At 44.1% G+C, this 21,845-nt stretch overlaps 1 long non-coding RNA gene and 1 pseudogene across 1 annotated transcript; one reads left to right on the forward strand and one right to left on the reverse strand.

Moving 5' to 3' along the window:
• Window positions 1–12,473: 12,473 nt before the first annotated feature.
• Window positions 12,474–12,592, forward strand: LOC141146325 (5S ribosomal RNA; annotated as a pseudogene).
• Window positions 12,593–15,530: 2,938 nt separating this feature from the next.
• Window positions 15,531–21,636, reverse strand: LOC141144308 (uncharacterized). Its single transcript, XR_012244391.1, has 3 exons — window positions 21,273–21,636; window positions 15,882–15,953; window positions 15,531–15,848 (listed from the first exon to the last, which is right to left on the reverse strand). It is a non-coding gene; the product is annotated as an uncharacterized lncRNA (long non-coding RNA).
• Between the last annotated feature and the right edge of the window lie 209 nt (window positions 21,637–21,845).

The raw sequence follows: 21,845 nt of genomic DNA on the forward strand, positions 1-21,845 counted from the left end.
AAATGGAGCCAAAGACGCACAGGACCCTTTTCCTGTGCGGACCGTGGCCGCCCCAGAGCTGTGTGGACCAGCTCCATAGAGAGCCGGACACACCCTCCTGTTATGCGAATTGAATGGGTGGAAATCTGCATCCAATTCGCATAAGTGTGAACCCGGCATTAACAAAAAAAATTAACAAAAAAATGTAAAAGTCAGCAGCTACAAATCCTGTAGCTGCTGACTTTTAATAAAAGGACACTTACCTGTCCATGGATCCAGTGCTGTCCTCACCTGAGCTGTTTTTTTACCAGTCTTCATGTTCCCAGCAGCGGCATGTTTACTAAGATAAGCCGGCTGTGACTCTTTGCTGCTTCCCACTGAGTATGCACAAGTTGTGTTATACTTTGTGAATGGTCCCGCAGTCTCCTGGGACCTGTGACGTGTCCCAGAAGTTTGCAGGCAGGGAGGGGAGGGGGGAGAACTTCCACTCTGATCACCTGCTAAAACTAGGTACCCACTTTCCCCTCCAAAAATGGGAGGGGGGGGGGGGGGGAAGTGTTAAAGCAGAACTTCCCTTTTCGAATGAAGTTTCACTTTAAGACATGATACATCAATCAGTCCAAACATTTTGACCACCCATCTAAGTTCCCCTTTTTTGGCACCAAAACAGCCCTGACTTGTCGAGGCATAGACGCCACTACTAGACCTCTGAAGGTACGCTGTGGTACATGGTAGCAGGTCCTTTAAAGGCTGTGCGTTCCTGTGCATGCAATCTGGGTGCAGTGCAATTTCAGCCCATTCATTTGAACCGCACTATTTTAAGAGATGCACAACAAGCTTCACGTGCTTTTGAAAGGCACAATTTGCAGCAATTGATGCACAATCCTGTCACGCGACAATTGCAGCAGAGTCACATTATGTTTGGGGTGCTAGTAAGGGATAATGGCACCCAAACACGCCTTGTGCAGTGATCACAGGCAGAATCAAGTTGATTATGCCCACAATTTCAATTTGCAAAGTGTGAATGGAGCCTAAGTCCTGTTCGTTGTGAGGTTGGGCCTGCAAGGATCAGTCTTGCTTGATTAAATTGAGAGCTGAATAATTTGTAGACCAAGTCAACACCTCAAACTCGTTGTGTTACCCACACCATTCTTGAGCCAGTTTTATACTGCTGAAAGAGGCCACTGCCATCAGGGAATACTGTTTTCATGAAGGGGTGTACTTGGTCAGCACAAATGTTAAGGTAGGTTGTACGTGTCTGGTAACATCCACATTAATGACGGGACCCAAGGTTTCTGAGCAGAACATTGCCCAAAGCATCAAACTGCCTTCCCCGGCTTGTCTTTTCCTCATACTGCATCCTGGTGCCATCACTTTCCCAGGTAAATCACGCACGCACGCACACGCACACACACACACACACACACACACACACCCTTGGCCATCTACATGATGTAAAAGAAATTGTGATTCATCAGACCAGGCTACCTTCTTCCATTGCTCTGTGGTCCAGTTATACCCATTGTAGTTACTTCTGCCTGTGGACATGGGTCAGCGTGAGCACTCTGACCGGTCTGCGGCTACACAGCCCCATACACAGCGAACTGCAACGCCAATTTTTCTGCTTTCAGCATATCAACTTCATTGACAATCTTTATGATCTTTTGATGATTGTGTAAGATTTTATGATATTGTTAAATAAAGATTATCATGTTTTTTTAACATTTTGAATTGATGTGTATGTGCCTATAAAGTCCATAAGCTCTAGTTTCTAAAATTAGTATGCTTCATGGACAACATGTTTACTTGCTGCCTGATATATCCCAATGAATTTCAGATGTCATTGTAAATCAATGTTAACCTGTCAGTGGCTCATTTACACCAGCAGCTGCATTGAATGCATGGCTGCTGGTCATGTAAAAAGTGTGACATGTAAATCTTGGTGCAACACACCGTTACAATTTTTCCTTTTTTTTTTCTGTGCATATTTTTTTTAAATGCTGCAAAGTGGCATTTCATTGTAATGGTTGTAAACCTCAGATATGAAATATGAACAAAGCACATCCCTCTATAATGTGTACTTGTCTCAATAAGAGCACTAAGTGCTTCCTCCCTCTGCTATCAGTATGAGTCACTTCTGAAAAGTTTTACTGACACTAATGCCCTGTACACACGGGCGGAATTCCGTTGGAAAAATTATTCAAGTTTTTTCCAACGGAATTCCGCTCAAGCTTGCCTTGCATACACATGGTCACACAAAAGTTCTCTGAACTTTCGACCATCAAGAACGTGGTGACGTACAACACTACGACGAGCCGAGAAAATGAAGTTCAATGCTTCCGAGCATGCGTCGAATTGTTTTCTGAGCATGCATAGGAATTTTGCGCGTTGGAATTTATACAGACGATCGGAATTTCTGATCGGAACTTTTTCCGACCGAAAAATAGAGAACCTGCTCTCAATCTTTTACTGGCGGGAATTCCGCCAGCAAAAGTCCGATGGAGCATACACACTGTCAGAATTTCCGACCAAAAGCTCACATCGGACTTTTGCTGGCGGAATTTCCGATTGTGTGTACGGGGCATAAGAGAAAAAAATGGTGACAGGGGAGGGACCTCCAGCTGATTGACAGCCTCAGCTCTGTTCTTCTGTGCAGTGGGAAGGGGGGGGTGTCTCTTCCCTCCACCCAGGTTTCAGAAATCTTCTCACTGAGCTCTGCAGAGTGTAATGTCTGGTCTCCACCCACTTTTTTCCTGAACTTTCAGACAAGCTTTATAATTTAGAACTTTAGAACACGGATGTGGAGAAGCGCAGTCTAAAAGCATCTGGTGTGAGCGAGCTTTTAAAGTGGAGCTAAATATAACTTTCCCTCAATGGTCCCCGTCCCTCACTGGCGCAGGTGTCATTTATCCTGGTACACAGGGGTCATGCTCGTGATGTAAGCTGAGCTGCGCATGCACAGTTCAGTTTACATGCTGGAAAACACAGTGAGCAGGCAGGTAGGTGTATTTTATTACAGAAGAGAAATTGCATGTCTCTTGTGCAATAAAGAGCCTGCCTCCTTGCAGATTTTGATAGAGGTTCCACTTTAAATAGCTTTGGAGCAGTCACGTGACAACACAGTTTCGACTGCTCTGTGTCAATGAGGGGTTTGAAAAACGGGGCTGAATTACACATACCATTGACGGAGAGAGAGCTCACTCCCACCAGCTGCTTATCGACACGGAGCAGCCGGAGCTAATTAAGAAAAGGTATTTACGTTGTGATTTCTTAGGAAAAAGTATACAGCATGCTTCTATGTGAGTTTATTTAGTCTTTCCTTCTAATTCCAGTTCAGAGTTTACACCCATCTCTAGGATTATATTAACCCCAACCTCCCTTTCACTTAAATACCCATTTCACTTACCTTAAGCCATGGTCACGTGATCCTCGAGCACCAAGTTCTTCTGTTTAAAGGGGCTTAACAAAGTACTGTTGTTGCCTGTGTTAATTAGTATATTTATTAGTATATATTCTGTGCTGTGTTAGTTACACTATTTAGTTATTGTTGCCCAGCAGAAGTGGTGCTGCCTGAGAGGTAAGGGTTAACACTGCTGCCCAGGTTTTCCCTGGCTTTTCTTAGGCCTCAAGCACACTGGTTTCTTGTAAATGCTGTTTATCCTAACAGGAGAAAATCAGCATTATAAGTTCACCGAAGCTGCATTATTTCAAACCATTTTAGACGAGTGTTGCAGTGCTTGGAGTTTGGGAGTTTATTTATTTGGCCAGAATTTAAATTTATTCTGGCCATTGAAATAAACGCTGGAGTGCTAAATGCGCCTAACATTTATATATTGAAAGTGGAACTGTATCCAGATCAAGGGCTTTTTGGTTGTGCTTTGCATGGGAAGAGAAGGAGAATGCTGCTGAGAATGTAATTGGCACTTTGCTAATTTGCCACCCCTTGTGGGAGCCCAGTAGGGGTTCCAAGGGATATGGACTTGTGCTACTGAACAGACTTAGGCTGGGTTCACATACATGCGAATTGGATACGTTTTAAACCGCATCCAATTCCCATGACATGTGAATGTGACCGACTCTCACCGTGGGCGGCCACAGTGTGGTTTGAAAAAGGGTCTTGTGCATTTTTGAGTCTGGTTCAGGTGCGAGTTTAGGCAAAGAGTTGCACCTGAATCGCACCTGAAGCGGTGAACAGGAATGCACTGGCCCTCGGGTTGCAAACCGCAGCCTCACATACAATATGTGAACCCAGCCTCATGGAATAAAAGACTTTCCAACCTATTTAAGGTAGAACTACCTCATGGGGCAAAAGGGAGGACCAGGGACACACTAAAAGGGCACTTAGAGGTCATTGTAAAGAAATGTGTTTGGAAGATGTCTCTGAGAACTGTTTGTCTGTTCTGCTTAACTTTTTCAGTAAAAGAACTTTGTTGTTATCTAATCTGCCTGGTCTAAAGTCACTAAAGGGGTGCATGAATGGCATATCCAAAGAACAGGGCTTAACACGGGAGGGAGATGAGTTAGTGAAGATACAGTACAAAAGGTCTAAGGAGCAGAGAAGCTATCCAAAGGAGGCTCTGCTGTTGCTAATGACTACAATACTAGTGTCACGTGCATAAACAGCGAGCTAGTCGGAAAGCGGGTGACATGGCAGGGGTTGTGGAAGCCCTGATAATGAAGGAGCTTGGCGCTTAGGCTCCTTCCCTAGTGACCAGTTCCCCATATATTGGGCCCAATCTCCCAACACAGGGCCTCTTAGGGACCTAGCCTGGCAGTCACGGAGGAGGGGGTAGTGAGGCCTCAGTAGAAGAAAAAGCACAGGAAATGTACAGGTGAGCTTTCTAATATTTGAAAATCGGTATTCAAGTGTCGCGCAACAAGGCACTGGAATAACTCCCCCACTGCGCGTATGTGCAAAATCAAAACAATTATTCTTTAAAGCTGACAACTAGTGTAAATAGTAAATAAGATAAATGCTCCTCAATGGAAATAGTGGCGCTAAATAACAGATTAACTTAATAATGTGTAAAGGTGAACCAGTATGAAAATAAATTAAATGTGATAAACCACCCACTGATGCTAGTGAGTCCGTGTAGCAATCATCCAGTATTCTCTCCCACTGATGGTGGGGACCCGTTTAACTTCATATAAAGTGTACAAATTAATAGTGACAACAATCCGTACAAAATAGATAAAAGATTAAATAAATAAAAATAAATGAAACAAAGTCCATGCAAGATATTCAGTGTCAAAAAAGTGAATGAAGCAATTTTTCCATGCAATAAGACGTCTTCCACCACACCATCCGTGACTGTGATCCACTCTTATGGAGCCACACTCACCGGAAATATTTGCCTTGCATTCTCATGCTCGGCCAATAGGCAGAAATTTAGCCTCCCAGGGGCTAGCCAAAGTAAGGCTGGGTTCACACTGGTGTGACACGACAGCCGTCCTACTTTGGATCTGACTTTGCATGCGTCCGACTTTCAATGAACGGGGATCCAACTTGGATCCCCGCCAATGCCCGGCACTGTGTTTGGTATGAATCTTGAGGGGGAACTCCGAACCAAATTTTAAATAAAAAACCGGCATGGGCCCCCCCCCTCCAAGAGCATACCAGGCCCTTGGGTCTGGTATAGACCTCAAGGGGAACCCCCCCTACGCCGAAAAAGCAGCGTGGGGGTCCACCCAAATCCATACCTTATCCGAGCACGCAGCCCGGCCGGTCATGGGGTGGGGACGAGCGAACGCCCCCCCCCCCCTCCTGAACCATACCAGGCCACATGCCGTCAACATGGGGGGGTGGGTGCTTTGGGGCAGGGGGGCGCCCTGCGGGCCCCCCACCCCAAAGCATCTTGTCCCCATGTTGATGAGGACAAGGGCCTCTTCCCGACAACCCTGGCCATTGGTTGTCGGGGTCTGCAGGCAGGGGGCTTATCGGAATCCGGGAGCCCCCTTTAATAAGAGGGCCCCAAGATCCCGGCCCCCCACCCTATGTGAATGAGTATGGGGTACATGGTACCCCTACCCATTCATCTAGGGAAAAGTGTCAATAAAAAAACACACTACACAGGTTTTTAAAGTAATTTATTAGACAGCTCCAGACTTCGGGGGTCTTCTTCCGACTTTGGGGGTCTCTCCGGTTCTTCTCCGCGTCTTCTGCCGGGCTCCTCCGCTATCTTCTGCTCTTTTGCTATAGCGGTGGCCCGGACTTCTGCCTTCTTGTCTTCTTGTCTTCTTCCCTCTTCTGATGTTGACACGACGCTCTCTCCAGCTGGAATGCTCTCTGAGCGCTCCGCAATGGACTTATATAGGCGGTGACCCCGCCCCCTTATGAGGTCACTGTCCCGGGGCATGCTGGGACTGTGACGTTTTAGGGGGCGTGGTCACCGGGTGATGTTGACCACACCCCTTAGGATGGCACAGTCCCAGCATGCCAGAAGGCAGACAAGAAGGCAGAAGTCCAGGCCACCGCTATAGCAAAAGAGCGGCAAAAGAGCAGAAGATAGCGGAGGAGCCCGGCAGAAGACGTGGAGAAGAACCGGAGAGACCCCCAAAGTCGGAAGAAGACCCCCGGAGCTGTCTAATAAATTACTTTAAAAACCTGTGTAGTGTGTTTTTTTATTGACACTTTTTCCCTAGATGAATGGGTAGGGGTACCATATACCCCATATTCATTCACATAGGGTGGGGGCCGGGATCTGGGGGCCCTCTTATTAAAGGGGGCTCCCGGATTCCGATAAGCCCCCCGCCCGCAGACCCCGACAACCAACGGCCAGGGTTGTCAGGAAGAGGGCTTTGTCCTCATCAACATGGGGACAAGGTGCTTTGGGGTGGGGGGGCCCGCAGGGTGCCCCCCTGCCCTCCTGCCCTAAAGCACCCACCTCCCCATGTTGAGGGCATACGGCCTGGTATGGTTCGGGGGGGGGTCGCGCTCGCTTGTCCCCACCCCCATTCCTGACCGGCCGGGCTGCGTGCTCGGATAAGGGTCTGGTATGGATTTGGGGGGGACCCCCACGCGTTTTTTTCGGCGTAGGTGGTTCCCCTTAAGGTCCATACCAGACCCAAGGGCCTGGTATGCTCTTGGAGGGGAACCCATGCCAGTTTTTTATTTAAAATTTGTGCGGAGTTCCCCCTCAAGATCATCTGAGCACAAGTCGCATGCCAAAGTCGGATCATGCGAGACGACGATCCGACTTTGATCCGACTTCAATGATAGTCAATGGGCTGAAGTAGGATCAAAGTCGGACCAAAGTAGTACAGGGAGCATTTCTAAAGTCGGAACGACTTGTGTCGGACCAGTTAGGACGGCTCCCATAGGGAAACATTGGATTTCACACGTCATGCGACATGAGCTCCCAATGTCGGAGCGTTTGTCGGACCAGTGTGAACCCACCCTAAATGAAACCGTGTTTGCAGCAGGTGAAATTCTTCAATAATCAGCAATACTCATCAAGTGTATCCACATGAAAGAAATGATAATGCTTCCAATAGTGTGATACCGTATAAAACATTTATTTAAATGCACACTCAGGATCTTCAATCATTGTACTCACACATTTCTGATAATAAAAGGCATAAACGAAAGCATCATGCGACACGGCTGTAGTGATGTATTATGGTCACGGCGGACCCGGGATGCAGTATTTAACCTCACCCATTTCCCCTCGTGGGATCCTCAGCAGCGCGAGGTGATCTCCGCTGACCAGTGCACAGCGTATACAGTACAGCACGTCACACCTTAATCGCAAATGATAGGTCGCCGTACAGCCACGCCTCCGACGCCTTCTAGTATCCAAGTGAAACATACAGATCGATATCACTGGGAATGAGGTGACAGGTTACTGGATTGGTGGAGACTGGTACAGGCTTTGTGGTAGCGGCTCGGAAATGCTGCAAAACCTAAGTGAAAGAAGTGCTCTAAGTATAATGAGGAACTGCGTTCATAGAACAATGTGAAGTGCTATAGAGTTGGCCACAGATTACAAAGAGTTAACAGTGTTCTAGCAGAGGAGCCTCACTTTTAAGATGGAATGCTGCCTTAATGATGATTTCACATGACATATTCAAGCTATATACCCACAGCTGCTGTGTACAGCCCATCGACAGCAATTAGAAGATATGGCTGTATGCGTTTATGCAAACATGTGCACTGATGTATGTCTTGAGCACAGTTAGTGGTTGATTTACTAAAGGCAAAGAGACTGTGAACTTTGCAAAGTGCAGTTGCACTCTGCAAGTGCAGTTTCCCCAGAGCTTGGTAAATGAGCAAAAGCTCAGCTGACATCGATCATCCAATCATGTGAAGGCAAAAATGCTGTTTTTTAAATTTTCCTTGCATGTGATTGGGTATTCTTTGCAAAGTGAAGCTTTACCTCATGTCCATGCACATGCTGTACACAAACCCCAGCGCATAACTGTGTACAGCTACAATTTTCTGATCGCTGTCTATGGATGGCTGTGTGCAGTAGCTGCGGATCCTGGGAACGTTTTTACGGAGGCCCTGGATGCTGTGTGGCCCTCTTATGGCCGTGTGCATTAAACCTTTAGGCCGTGTTCACGCCATGGTGCAAGGACGTCAGTGTTTCTGCACACTTTCGGCAAGGGCACAAAAAACAATTGTTCTCTATGTACCCTGGTTACACCACAACACTGGTATGAGATGCTGATTTTTTCTGCACAGGAATCTGCAACGTGTATGCAGTTTTCTGCACGGAAAAAAAAACTGATGTGATATCAACACTGTGAGGTTGATTTACTAAAGGCAAAATGACTATGCACTTTGGAAAGTGCAGTTGCACTCTGCAAGAGCAGTTGCTCCAGAGATTAGTAAATGAGCAGAAGCTCTGCTGACTTTCATTAACCAATCATGTGCAAGACAAAATGCTGTTTTTTTTATTTTCCTTGCATGTGATTGGGTATTCTTTGCAAAGTGAAGCTTTACCTCATTTACTAAGCTCTGGAGCAACTGCACGTGCAAAGTGCAATTGCACTTTTTAAGGTGCACAGTCTATTGGACTTTAGTAAATCAACCCCTGTGGTGTAAACAGGGCACATAACAGACGTGCATAAAAACTCAATGAAACGCGTATGAAAACTGATGTAAGCTCATGTCTCTGAAATCTGCACAGTTTTCCCATCAGTTTTCATACATGCATGGTGTGGACCTAGCCTTGGGGCTCATTTAAACTTGCGGTTGGAGGTGTTAAAAACGGTTGAGGCATGTTTTTTTACATCCCTCCAACTGCCACCCTTTAAAGCGGAACTAAACCCTCCTGTCCTTTACAATAAAGGAAATTGCCTTCTTACCCAGTTTGATCTGCCGTTGCAGCCACCAGCCATTTGATGGCTTGACAAATTGGTTGGGAGTAGAAGCAGCTCTGACAGTTACCATTCACAGCATGCCTTGAATATAACTGCTTTGGGAAACAGTTTAATTGATTGGTTTATTTCCACTATATGCTGCAAAGGTAGCCAATGGAGGTGTTCACATGCCACAGGTATGGTATATGCATAGTTACATTGGTCCAAGCTGGACCATTGTTACAATGTACAAAATATACCATTCGCCTTTAAGGTCTGGTTTACATCAAGATTGTGCAATTCCTGTGTGGTGCATTTTGACAGACCATTCATTTAAATGGGCTGCAAAACGCACTGGACTGCAGAAAAAGTAGTGCTTGCACTACTTTTAAAAACACACTGCGCTGAACCACATAGTGTTGCGGTACCATGTGATTTGGTGACCACAAATGCACCGCATTTGCGATCTGTTTTTGGGGTACCATTAAAAATACATTGGAACCTGGATGCAGATTTAAAGGGCAGAATGCGCACATAACAAGCATTTCCTGCACTGCATTCTGGTGTGACCCAGACCTTAACAGAGGTCAACTGTACCTATGCAATGACTTTGTGAAATTAGGGAAATTATTGTAGCTTTGATTTAAATCGCTTGACTATTTTTCTTAATAAAACATAAAAAAACTTCAAGTGTTAAAGTGCACATTTTGTTCTATTTATTTTGTTCTGTTTATATTAATGCTTGGATTATGTTTTTGGTACAAAGCATAGGCAAAGTTATTTACAAATTGAATGAAGACACTTTGTAAATTTTGCAAACTTTTATAAAAATGAATGAACAAATCCAATAACACAAAGAACTTGAATTAAAAAATAGATGGAGCTTGGCTTTAAAGGAGAACTCAAGGAATTATCTTTAGAAAGATCATATAATTTTAGTATTCATTACACCTAACTCCATGCTGCCCCTTCCAGAGGTACAGCTGCAAAAACTTCAATTAGAGCAAAGTAGTATGAACGTACTCCTTCTGGTCTCTGCATAGTCTGCATCTGGTTCCCTTCATTATTTCAATGGAATTAGATGCTACAATACAAGTCTATGGGGTCACCAAAGCTATGACTAATGCTACTGTAATGAAAACTAGGAGTGAAAGCAGAGTGTGCAGAGCCTGGAAGATATTAACATATGGTACCACTATGTTCCTATCAGAATTTTCACACAACTGTATCTCAGGAAGGACAACAAGAAACACATATAAAATGAAAGGCAGCATAGGACAACTACAGTATATCAGTCAAAAAATTCAGGATTCATTCACAACTATGTGGTGAATTTAGAAACCTTAACACAGCTCTCTGGAGTCATACTTTAGACCAGTGTTCATCTTTGTTAACCTCCATCAAGAAAAAGATCAGACTATACCAGGGAGTGAACTTCATAAGTCCACCCAAAATAAGTATTTCAGTTATAGGTGGATTCTGGTGGGCTGGATCACAAACTTTTTATAATTCCTGGAGATTCCAACACTGAGACTCCTGCCTTCCTGACTCTATTTCTGCCTGTCTTGGGGTGTGATACAAAAACAATGATACACAAAATTCAGGTATTTGTTAGTAGGCTGTAGTTACAAAAAACACATTTTCTTGTTCATACATCATGGGACACAGAGCTCAATCAATGACTTAGTGGGTTAGATAGTCACCATCAGGTGATTGGACACTGGCAAACCCTAATTACAAGGCAAGTTCCTCCCCTATATAACTCCTCCCATATGGAGAGTACCTCAGTTTTTTCGCCAGTGTCTAAAGTGGTTGGTCACGTTAAAGATGTACTAAGAAGAAATCTCTGTTTGATTGTCTCTATGGGGGCCTAGGAGCTATACAACTGGATCCATGCCTCAGGCCAATACGCCTAAGATGGACGTTACCCGCCTTGATGGGTGAAGGTTGGATCTGTCTGTTATCAGCAGTTTCCTGCGGTGGGGATAAGGTAAGGGAAGACAATCCTAAGTATACACCTTATGGATTATCTTCTATGAGTAGTTTGCATGTCTTATCTGTTTTCCGCCACTAGAGGGAGTAAGAGACATACCTGGTGTTTACTTACATGCCTTTCAGGATACACGCTCAGTGAAGCCGGTCTATGAAGCTGCTCACCTCCTCCGCTGCAGGCTCTGCCACATGGTCGGTCTGAAAAGGGGGATCCCATGAAGTCTAGAGGGTCCCACGTAGTCCTCCGGTTGTCACCTTTCTCGCCCCCGGCCGCCACGATGTTGGTACTACTCGCGCACAGGGGGCGGGGGGGGTGGTTGCTAGCACCGTGCACGTGCGGCATGCACGGCGCATCAGTGCAGAGGCGCAAGGCGGCTGTTTTTTAAAAGCCCAGGACGCCAGAGCCTTGTAAGCGGTGGGACACAGAGCTGTGGGCAGTAAGCATCTCGGTGGGTTCGGATCCAGGCATATCTAAGACACCTACTCGGCATTAGGTTGTGCAGACTAAGCTAATATTAATATTGTAAGACTAGGCACAAAAGTGATTGCATTTATACTAGTACCTCTGTTTTTGTCAGCTTAGGACTATGTCTCCCCGTAAGAGGGCTTCAGGGGCAAGTAAAAGAGCCAATAAGAAATCTAGATCTAAGGGTTATATCCCCCCTGAAAGACTGGAGGCAGCCGCACAGGATGAGCCATTGCCCCTGTCAGGCTTGCGGCCTCTCCCAACATTGCAGCCCTGCATAGGTCTTTTAAAGATGATTGTTTGCATTTGCAGTGTGTGATGTACAGGAGAAGTTAGCTGCTTAATCGCAGCATCCTCACAAGAGGGCAGAAATTGGGGTAGTTCCCCTTCCCCTGCCCTAAAATCCTCAATCAAGAGGATCAACAATCTGATGATGAAAGATCACCATCAGAGGACAGGAAACAGGTGCAATCTGACAGGGCGGAGGTATCAGAGGCCTCACAGTCTCTGGAGTTGTAGCTGCAATCTTTTACAGAGATTCATGCTGCGTATAATTTACCCTCAGCCTAGACGGCCGAAGCCTCTGTCTCCTACTTGGGTTTTTTTCTTAAATTCCCATAGGCTTCTTGTACCTTTCCAAGTAGGTCCATTACTACATAGAGGTGTAGAACCTCCACAAGGTCCTCATGCAGGTGCTTGCTTACAAACTAGCCAAACGCACAACTGCTGAGATGCCTACAGCCACATCACCCTGAAAGCGCCCGATCTCGTCTGATCTCAGAGGCTAAGCAGGGTCGGGCCTGGTTAGTACCTGACTGGGAGACCACCTGGGAATACCAGGTGCTGTACACGGTTCTGAGCACATTGTTGCTAACACAAACAGCTAAACGCATGAGTGTGGGAATGCACGTCAGCGGAGGAGGGTACTTGTCCGCACAGTAGTGCTTATAATGCATAGAATGTTTGGTCACATAAAAGATGCTGAATCGCATAAGAATGCATGATCACCTAAGGTTGCATGATCACGTAGATTTGCATGCTTGCATAACGAGGCATGTTAATTTAGCCTCCTTAATTATACAGGATTCCTTATGTTCACATAAGAATACATGTCTGCCTGGATACATGATGTGTGCCTTGCATTACATATTCAGAGACGCATACTTGCTTGCAAGGTGCCCATTCCATAGCACACGTGTACAGCACACACTTTTTATGTTTTAAACATATTGTAGAAAATTCATGTTTCCATGAACGCACGCTTCTTTTGAGGCATATGGCATTAACTCTTGCCACTTACACATATGGAGAACTGTTTGCATATGTGTTTTCAGAACTTGTCTGCATTTCACAGGGAAACAGCACCTCTTCTGATTGGTAGGCTTTGTGGTTTGCCACCATGCTCAAGTCTTTTATAAACTGCTAGGGCCCGCCTCTAGCGGGTCTAAAGGGCTCAGAGTATAGCTGTAATGGCATTCCAAGGCAGTCTGCTGCGACAGATCAGTTGATAGCATGGCTGGACCTAAGTGTGTCCAGCATGGTCTTTATAGCCCTTATGGAGGCTAGAGTATTTGGGGACATAGCCCAAAGCAGGGTATCTTTTATCCGAGTCAAAGGCCAAGACCATAAAGATTTGGCCCAAGTGGGGAAAGCAAGGGATAGACCTTCCATTTGCCTTTGTATGAGGTTGTTGGGGAAGATGGTAGCCTCATTTAAGGCTGTCTCTTTCACCCAGTTTTCACTCAACGCCATTACTGAACAGCATACTGTCTGCTTGGAGCAAGAGAATCCAAGCCTTAGTTTTTCACAGGCACCTGGCGTTAGAAGTACGTAAGAGCCTCAGTTGGTGGTTGCTAGCCAAAAGTCTACAGGAAAATCCTTTATTCCAGTCACCAGGAAAGTGGTAACTACGGATACCAACCTTATAGGCTGGGGTGCAGTCCTAGAGGATCTTTCGCTCCAAGGAAAGTTTCCTGCTCGTCAATATATTGGAGATTCAGTACGGTTGGCCCTCAGGGCCTGGACCCACAGGTCACAAGGCTGTCCTGTCTGGATACAATCCGACAATGCTACAGCAGTGACCTATATCAATCAAGCAGGCACCAGGAGTCCGAATGCCCAGAGAGAGGTGAACCATTTTTTGTTTGGACAGAGTGGCATGTTCCTTGCCTATCTGCAGCCTTCATTCCAAGGATGGAAATTTGGCAGGCAAATTATCTAATCCGCCAGCAGCTGTGTCCAGGAGAATGGTCTCTACACCCCCCCATATTTCAGGCTATATGCCAGAAATGGGGTACCCCTGATGTAGTTCTTCTAGCCTCCAGGTTCAATATGAAGCCGGACGATTTTTTTTGTCAAGAACAAAGGGTCCACTAGCATGCAGAACAGATGCATTGATAATTCCTTTTGATCAGTTCTCTCTGACCTAGGTGTTTTCTCCGGTTCCGCTCCTTCCATGTCTTCTTCGGGCGGGGAAGTAACCAGTTATTCTGGTGGCTCCAGCCTGGCCCAGAAGGCCTTGGTATACAGGGATCGTAAAGATGGCGGTAGGAAGACTGTGGATTCTTCCACTATGCCCAAACCTGCTCTCGCAGGCACTAGTATTCCATCCCTCCTTACGGAATATAAATTGGATGATTTGACTGTTGATACCTACATTCTGAAAAGTCGTGGGCTTTCGGGTCCAGATCTCTCTACTCTGGTTAATGCTAGGTGGCCGGCCTCCAGGCTCGTCTATCACAGAGCCTGGAAGACGTATGTTTCCTGGCGTGAATCCAGGGGTTGGCATCCTCAAAGGTATGCCAGTGGCAGAAGTCTCGCCTTTCTACAGTTAGGGGTAGAAATTAAACTGGCCCTGAGGGTCAAGGGTCAGTTCTCGGCCTTATCAATATTTCTTTTTTCAGAGGCCACCACTCGCCTCTCATTCCTTAGTCCGGGCTTTTTATCCAAGGGGTGTCGAATTTAATTCCGCCAGTTAAGTCTCCCTTGTGCCTGTGGGATTTGAATAGTCTGTTTTTACATAAACAGCCTTCTGAACCAATACACCATATTCCTTTGGTTCTTTTGACCAGAAGATTGAGTTTCTGGTTGTCATATCCTCTGCTAGAGGGGTATCAGAATTAACAGTTTTTTGCTGCCTAAGGTGGTATCAGGATTTAATCTGAACCAAGATGTTGTCCTACCGTCCTTGTATGGGTCCGCATTCTGCCTTCAGGCGCAGTGTGCTGCAGGCAGCAGTATAGGTCCTCACGTCTGTGTCTCCCTCCCTTCAATTTGGGCATTGCTCTGGGACATCCCACTAAGTAATTGATAGAGCTCTGTGTCCCGTGATGTATTTGGCTCCGTCTATGCCCAGCTTAAAGTGGTTGTAAAGAGTGAAGGCTTTTCTATACATGAAGGTAAAACCCTTCAGTGTGCAGCTCCCCCTCAGCCCCCCCTAATACTTACCTAAGCGCAATCTTGATCCAGCGATGTGCATGAGACCTGAAACTCTTCTGGGTCTCTCTCTCCTGCGTCTCTCTCTCTCCCCCAAGAAAATAGGATTTTTTAATACAGCTTACTGTTGGTAAAATTCCATTCTCTCACTGATCAGTCAACTCCGGTCATGTTGATTAGAAGACAAATTTATTACAAATGTATATACATAGGGATGAACTCTCACAGCAAGGAGTCCCGTGCAGAGTCATACAGGAACCCTTTACACATGTCCTTTTATAACAGTATTTGGCAAGCTACCATTGGCTAAGGCACACTGGTGACTCATGGTGCATCGTCAGCTTTATTGTCAAAAACAGTGCCCTTTCACAATATGGCCTAATATGGTAAACTTTTGCTAGTTCTTTAAATATTGTTGTAGGTGTTGGTCGGAACTAAGCAGATTGCATAAACAATAAGCCAGCGCCATTTTAGCTAGGAAAAAAGCATATAAGGAACAAGGCAAATAACGATATCACTTGTAATTCTTTGCATATTTCTTATCATTCCCTCCTCTGATATCTATATTTGCTTCCTCAATTTATTACTTCAGTGCAGGTCCGTTCCACAACTGGGTTTTCAGACCTTAGCAAGTCCTTGACCTTGGCAAGTCCAGTCCATTTCCCAAACCAACCTTCAAGCCAATTTGTGAATGGATCATCAGTACCTGAGTTTTCCGCTAATTCATTCGATAAGGCTGTCAATCCTTCGAGGGCTCTAGTTACGGTTCCTCCAGGAGCTGTAATGTTAGAAATAAAGGTGCAACACATACCACCAAACATTTTACAGACCCTCCTCTTTCTGCTAGGATCATATCTAATGCCATCCTATTCTGCCATGCCGTCAGAGAGGTAGGGGCTAATTGCTCTGTCAATCTCATAACTGCATCCCTGGTGTAGTTTACAAACCTTTGTTGGTTATAATATATATATATATATATATATATATATATATATATATATATATATATATATTTATATATATATATATATATAGTTTATTCAGTCAACATTTTTTTTTTTTTTTTTTTTTTTACTGTCACCCACCAGAGAACAGACTCAAATCCAGCTGCCACTTGATTCCTAGCTTTGAACTTGCTCGGCACTCCACGCGGAACCCCAATCTCATCTATATAGATCTGGGGGTCAAAAGACCCCGCAGGAGAGGTGTACCTTTTACTCCTCCGGTGACCCGTCTTCCAAGGGGACTTTGACAGTAAGCGCAGAGGCATTGCCAGCTGTACCAGGGCACAATCCCCTCGGGAATTGGCTGGGATGCTCGCTCTGAGCCTCTTGTCTTCGCATAACCACCAGACGTCCGCCCTCTGGGTGTCGTGCTCAACCCAGTTGTCACCCTCTCCCTTTACTATTTTGTTAATCCTCTCCATGCAGTAGTCATCCGGTAAAGACCCCAAATCTTTGCCACTCTCATTCCCCGGAAGTGCAAAGCAAGCAAAGTTGCCAGGGTATGCCGTGACAGCAGGGGGTATCTGAGGTCTCTGAACCTGGGGAAACAATAAACTTAATGTGTGACAGGGAGTGTTGGTGTCAGGTTTGTATGTTTTTTGATATAGCTTTAGCATACACCCTAAACCATCTGGATCTGTATTGTTATTTAAGGGAAAAATCACTGTTAGCAGTATAGATTAACCATTCAAGCCATTTATTCTTATCCTGGTATCCTGTTTCTAATGTTATAGCTTCTTCCGCTGTGAGATTGGTGAATCTCACTGTGGATCCTAATACCTCTACTTTAAGTCGGTCCTCATTATCTAATTCTTTCTTCTTGTTTGTCTCATTCTTTGGTTTGACTTCAAGAAAGAATTTTCCCAAAGGGTCAGTTCCTGATATCCAAGCTCCTATACGATATAACCTCTGATCTTCTAGTTTTGGGTCCTTCAGGGAAATCAATAATATATTGCAATTCTTTGATTCTGTACAGGGAGAGTGGACTGCTTTAGTTATGGTTAATCTATTCTTTAAATCTCCTGCTGCTGGGATCTCATATCCCCAATCCTGCTGCAGTTGTCCACATGACTGAATCCCAAATAGTACACCTGGTAGTTCCAGCTAGGTAGCACACGTATTTGTCTGCCCAGGTCAACTTACTTGCTTCTACCTTATCTCCACAATCTGTCATCTGGCAGAAATCCACCTGTATAGTACTGGTGGTTCCTTCAACAAAGGTGAGGTTCAATGCTCTTCCTGTCTCTTCCCAATTGATTGGTTCCACTATCCTCCCGTGTCTCCTACCTCCCCGTATAGAGGCCTCTCCTAGAGTCACCAATACTCCCACGAGGAACAAAATCCCTACCATCCTATCTGAAGTGAGGGGGGCCTAGATAGGGCCTTTTCTTCACCAAGGTTGAGACAAGCAGACCTTTTATCTGCCTCCCTTTGTATTTGGACTTTCCCCCTCCTTCAGTCTTTCTGTCCCTACTCTGCCTATATTTACCTTTTTACAGTGGGATTGGTGAATCCACATACTCCTTTCAGCAATGCTTACTGCAGTGGGAGTAGTAAGGAGTACTTGATATGGCCCGTCCCACTTAGGGGAGTGCCAATGCTTCTTTTTGATCACCTTAATGAGCACCCGATTTGTACTTTGTCTTCTCCTATGGGCTCTCCTTCTGGAATGGAACACTCTTGGTTAATTTGTTTCTGTTTTAATAACCTTGACATGTATTCTGCTAAGGTTCTCTCCCCTTCCTCTGTGTGGGTTTCATTTGGTAATAAAGGTATTTTATAAGGTCTACCATACATAATTTCAAATGGACTCAGCCCCTCTTTAGTGAGGGTGTTGTGCATGCTTAAAATAGCTAGTGGGAGACAGTACATCCAATTTTTCCCTGTCTCTTCCATAGCCTTTTTTAGCTTGCTCTTTAATATCCCATTATGTCTTTCTACGAGCCCTGCTGACTGAGGGTGATATGCACAGTCATTCTTTTACTTCTATACCCATCACTTCTGTTTTTATAGTCTGATTTACAAAATGTGGACCATTATCACTATAAATCTTCTCTGGTATCCCAATCATGAAATTATATCTTTTAGTAAGGCTTTGGATACTGTTAAGGCGTCAGCACTATATCTCTACCCATGTGGTCAATGCATCAATGATTTCCAAACAATATTTCTTCCTTTTCACATTTGTCTAATTCAATAAAATCCAGGCAAATGTGTTGGAATGGATATTGCGGTGTGGGGAACTTCCCTTTCCGTGGTCTTATGCCTCCCTGAGCATTGTCTCTTGCACATATAATGCATTGAGAACAAAAAGGTTTTTTTAGTAGTTTGTGAAACCATAGGCTGTACATACCTTATTTAACATCTCAGTCATCCCCCTGTTTGACACTTGAGTTACTCCATGTGTCAATACTGCTGCATACCTAAATAAGGATTTTGGCAATACCAGCTTTCCTTCAGGTGATGTGTAGATGTTATCTATTATTGTGCAACCTTTTGTTTTCCAATATTGAAACCATAGGCTGTATATCAGTAAGGACTGTATGATCTATCTCTATGATTTCCTGTTCTGTCATGTGTCACTTCTGCATATTCAGTTACACTTGTGCCATCTGGATTTTTCGTACTGGAGCCATCAACAAAAAGTGTCATGTCAGGGTTAGATAACGGTACTTTCCGATATTGTTAAGTGAGGTTGTCTCAAAAGTATTGTCATACAGGAAAGGTGTCGTGCTGGGCTCAAATTTATGGACCAACGGGGCGCGGTCAGTATTGAATACCCAGAAATCCAAGCTCTACAAAAATTTGTCATGCCCAAAAAAAACATCATTTGTTTCTTTGTTTCTGGCTTCGGCACCTGGTGGAGGGCTCAAATTCTCTCCTCATCCAGGTGTCGACCTTCTTTTGAGATATTAGACCCTAAGTATTTGACCTGCTGTTGCCACAACTGGAGTTTAGTTTTACTTACCTTATGCCCTTGGTATAACTGCCTGGTTAACAGCTTGTAAATCCTGTACCATTCTATTGCAGGGGCTATACCCTCCTCTGCTTCCTTCTTAAGGGTGTATCTCCTTCATCACCTTGCACAAAAACCTTTACTTTCACATTGTTTTTTCCATCACTTTCAAATACTTCTCAGAATGATTAACATATTGCAAAACATCTAAAACTGATGCAGTTCAGTAAGTAACCATGTTTTTAACAATGTAATCCTTATGATCCTGTTTTAATCCATTAACAAAAGCTATCTTTGGCTATTGTTGATATGCACTATTCACATCTTCAGCTTTGGGGAGCCCAGAGAACACTTTAAAAACTTCTGGTAGTTTATTTAGATAATCACTGACACTTTCCTTGTCTTCCTTTACAGTCATATTAATCTTTTGCCAGTCAGTTCGTTATACCCATCGGAGATTGCATCTCTGATAGAAGGCAGTCAATCTGTCTGTCAAATCTTTGCTATCAAGGGCCAGTGGTTCCCCTCTTTGTTGAGGGGGCACTGTGGCTACACAGGGGTCCCAATTTCCCTTTACTGATGCCCAATCTGATCCTAGAACCCTCCTTAAGGCCCTTTCCACTTCGACCCCATTTAGCCTATAACTGTTCCTCAGACCTTCCATATTTTCAATGATTTCTGGGGCCCCAAACTTAGGATGTTTAATATGCTCGGTAGCCTTCTGCACGTCACTCTCAGTCCATGGTCTAAAAACAGTCATAGTTAGGGGCTGACCGTTTTGTCTGTCTCTTTGTCCACTAGGGGCAGTTGGGCTTGGCATTTCTCTTTTTTTCTCCTTATTCCGCCATTTCTAATCTTTTACTTCTTCTTTTTTTTTTTTTTTCTTTGGGTCCTAACAATTTAAGCTTATCCACCAACTCCTGACACCCTTTCACAGTTAGTTTACCATTGAATCCCAACTTCCTTTCCCACTTAGCACAATATTTAACAGATTTTGGTTATTTGCTATGCATAGATTTCTTATCTCCTTCTAATGGGGAAACTATTCCCCATGTCTCTGTTTTTTTTCCTTGAGTTTAGAATACAAGACTGGTAATTCTACTCTCGAACTTTGCCAAAATCTATATAAAACAGCAAACAAAGTCCAAACTCTCCAAACAGGAAATAAACACACATTATATATATATATATATATATATATATATATATATATATATATATATATATATATATATATATATATATATATATATATATATATATATATATATACATACACGTACACATACACACACACATATGAAACAACTTATACCTTTACCTTATTTACTACAAAGTACAGTTGGTCAAAACAAACAGTATTCTTAACGTTCTGATCAGAATTTTTTATTTTTTATTTTTTTATTTTTTTTACACACACTCACACAAAAAGAGGAAGTGCACTTAGGTGTCCGTGAGGAGGGGGGGGGGGAAGGAGTGAGTGAGTCCAGTTTTTTTTTTTTTTTTTAACCACAAGTTTGCAGCCAGACAGATCATAAAGCAGGCCTTTTATCAACCTGTAAACCACCAGACTAGCAACCCTTGGATCACAGTAGAGCAAAAAAATATAAGACTCCCCACACAAAGTTAGCAATAATGTTAAACATGAGGAGGAAAGAGCGAGAGTTGGTCTCATGATTTAACAAATGCAGCAAAAGGAACAGTGCAGGAAATATTGCTCTCGAGAGAAAAAGAGAAAAAAAATTTATCTATGGGGGAAGTGTTTCTGATCAAGTTAGATTGATTCCTGCTCGTACATTCACTTCCTTTTTGTCCCAACCACCACTCAGTTAGAAAAAAACCTGAAATGGCCACTGTGACTCTCTGTAATCTATCCAGATTACGTGTAGCCACTATTCACAACAATTATCAATCATCTATCATCTTTCGGTACCTTACATTTTTTGTAATCTGTCTCAGACAGCGGGCTACGTCTATTTACCATAGGCAACGTCCCCAAGTGCCTCTGTCTTCGGCCCCTGTGTCACTTAGGTCTTTTATAATCAACTTACAGTACCGGAATACTTAATAAAAACCCAAATCACCTCAAGTAGAAGAGAAAAGAAAAGAAGAGAAAAGAAAAAAAAATCTGTCTTACCTTTCACAGACTCGGAGGACTGGATCAGAAGTCCAGGAGTAGAAGTCAGGTGTGGATCCCGGAACCGACCAGCCTCTTTTTACCACTTAACTTGAGTGGGAGGACCTAGGTCTCGGCGAGAGGGAGTCTGATACTCACCGATATTTTGGACGGAACCATTCGATCCACCACCTAATCCTTACTTCCGGCTCGAAAGGACCATGATGTTGGTAAAATTCCATTCTCTCACTGATCAGTCAACTCCGGTCATGTTGATTAGAAGACAGATTTATTACAAATGTATATACATAGGGATGAACTCTCACAGCAAGGAGTCCCGTGCAGAGTCATACAGGAACCCTTTACACATGTCATTTTATAACAGTATTTGGCAAGCTGCCATTGGCTAAGGCACACTGGTGACTCATGGTGCATCGTCAGCTTTATTGTCAAAAACAGTGCCCTTTCACAATATGGCCTAATATGGTAAACTTTTGCTAGTTCTTTAAATATTGTTGTAGGTGTTGGTCGGAACTAAGCAGATTGCATAAACAATAAGCCAGCGCCATTTTAGCTAGGAAAAAAGCATATAAG

This window comes from Aquarana catesbeiana, linkage group LG05, assembly GCF_042186555.1.
Source record: "Aquarana catesbeiana isolate 2022-GZ linkage group LG05, ASM4218655v1, whole genome shotgun sequence".
NCBI classification, from domain to species: domain Eukaryota; kingdom Metazoa; phylum Chordata; class Amphibia; order Anura; family Ranidae; genus Aquarana; species Aquarana catesbeiana.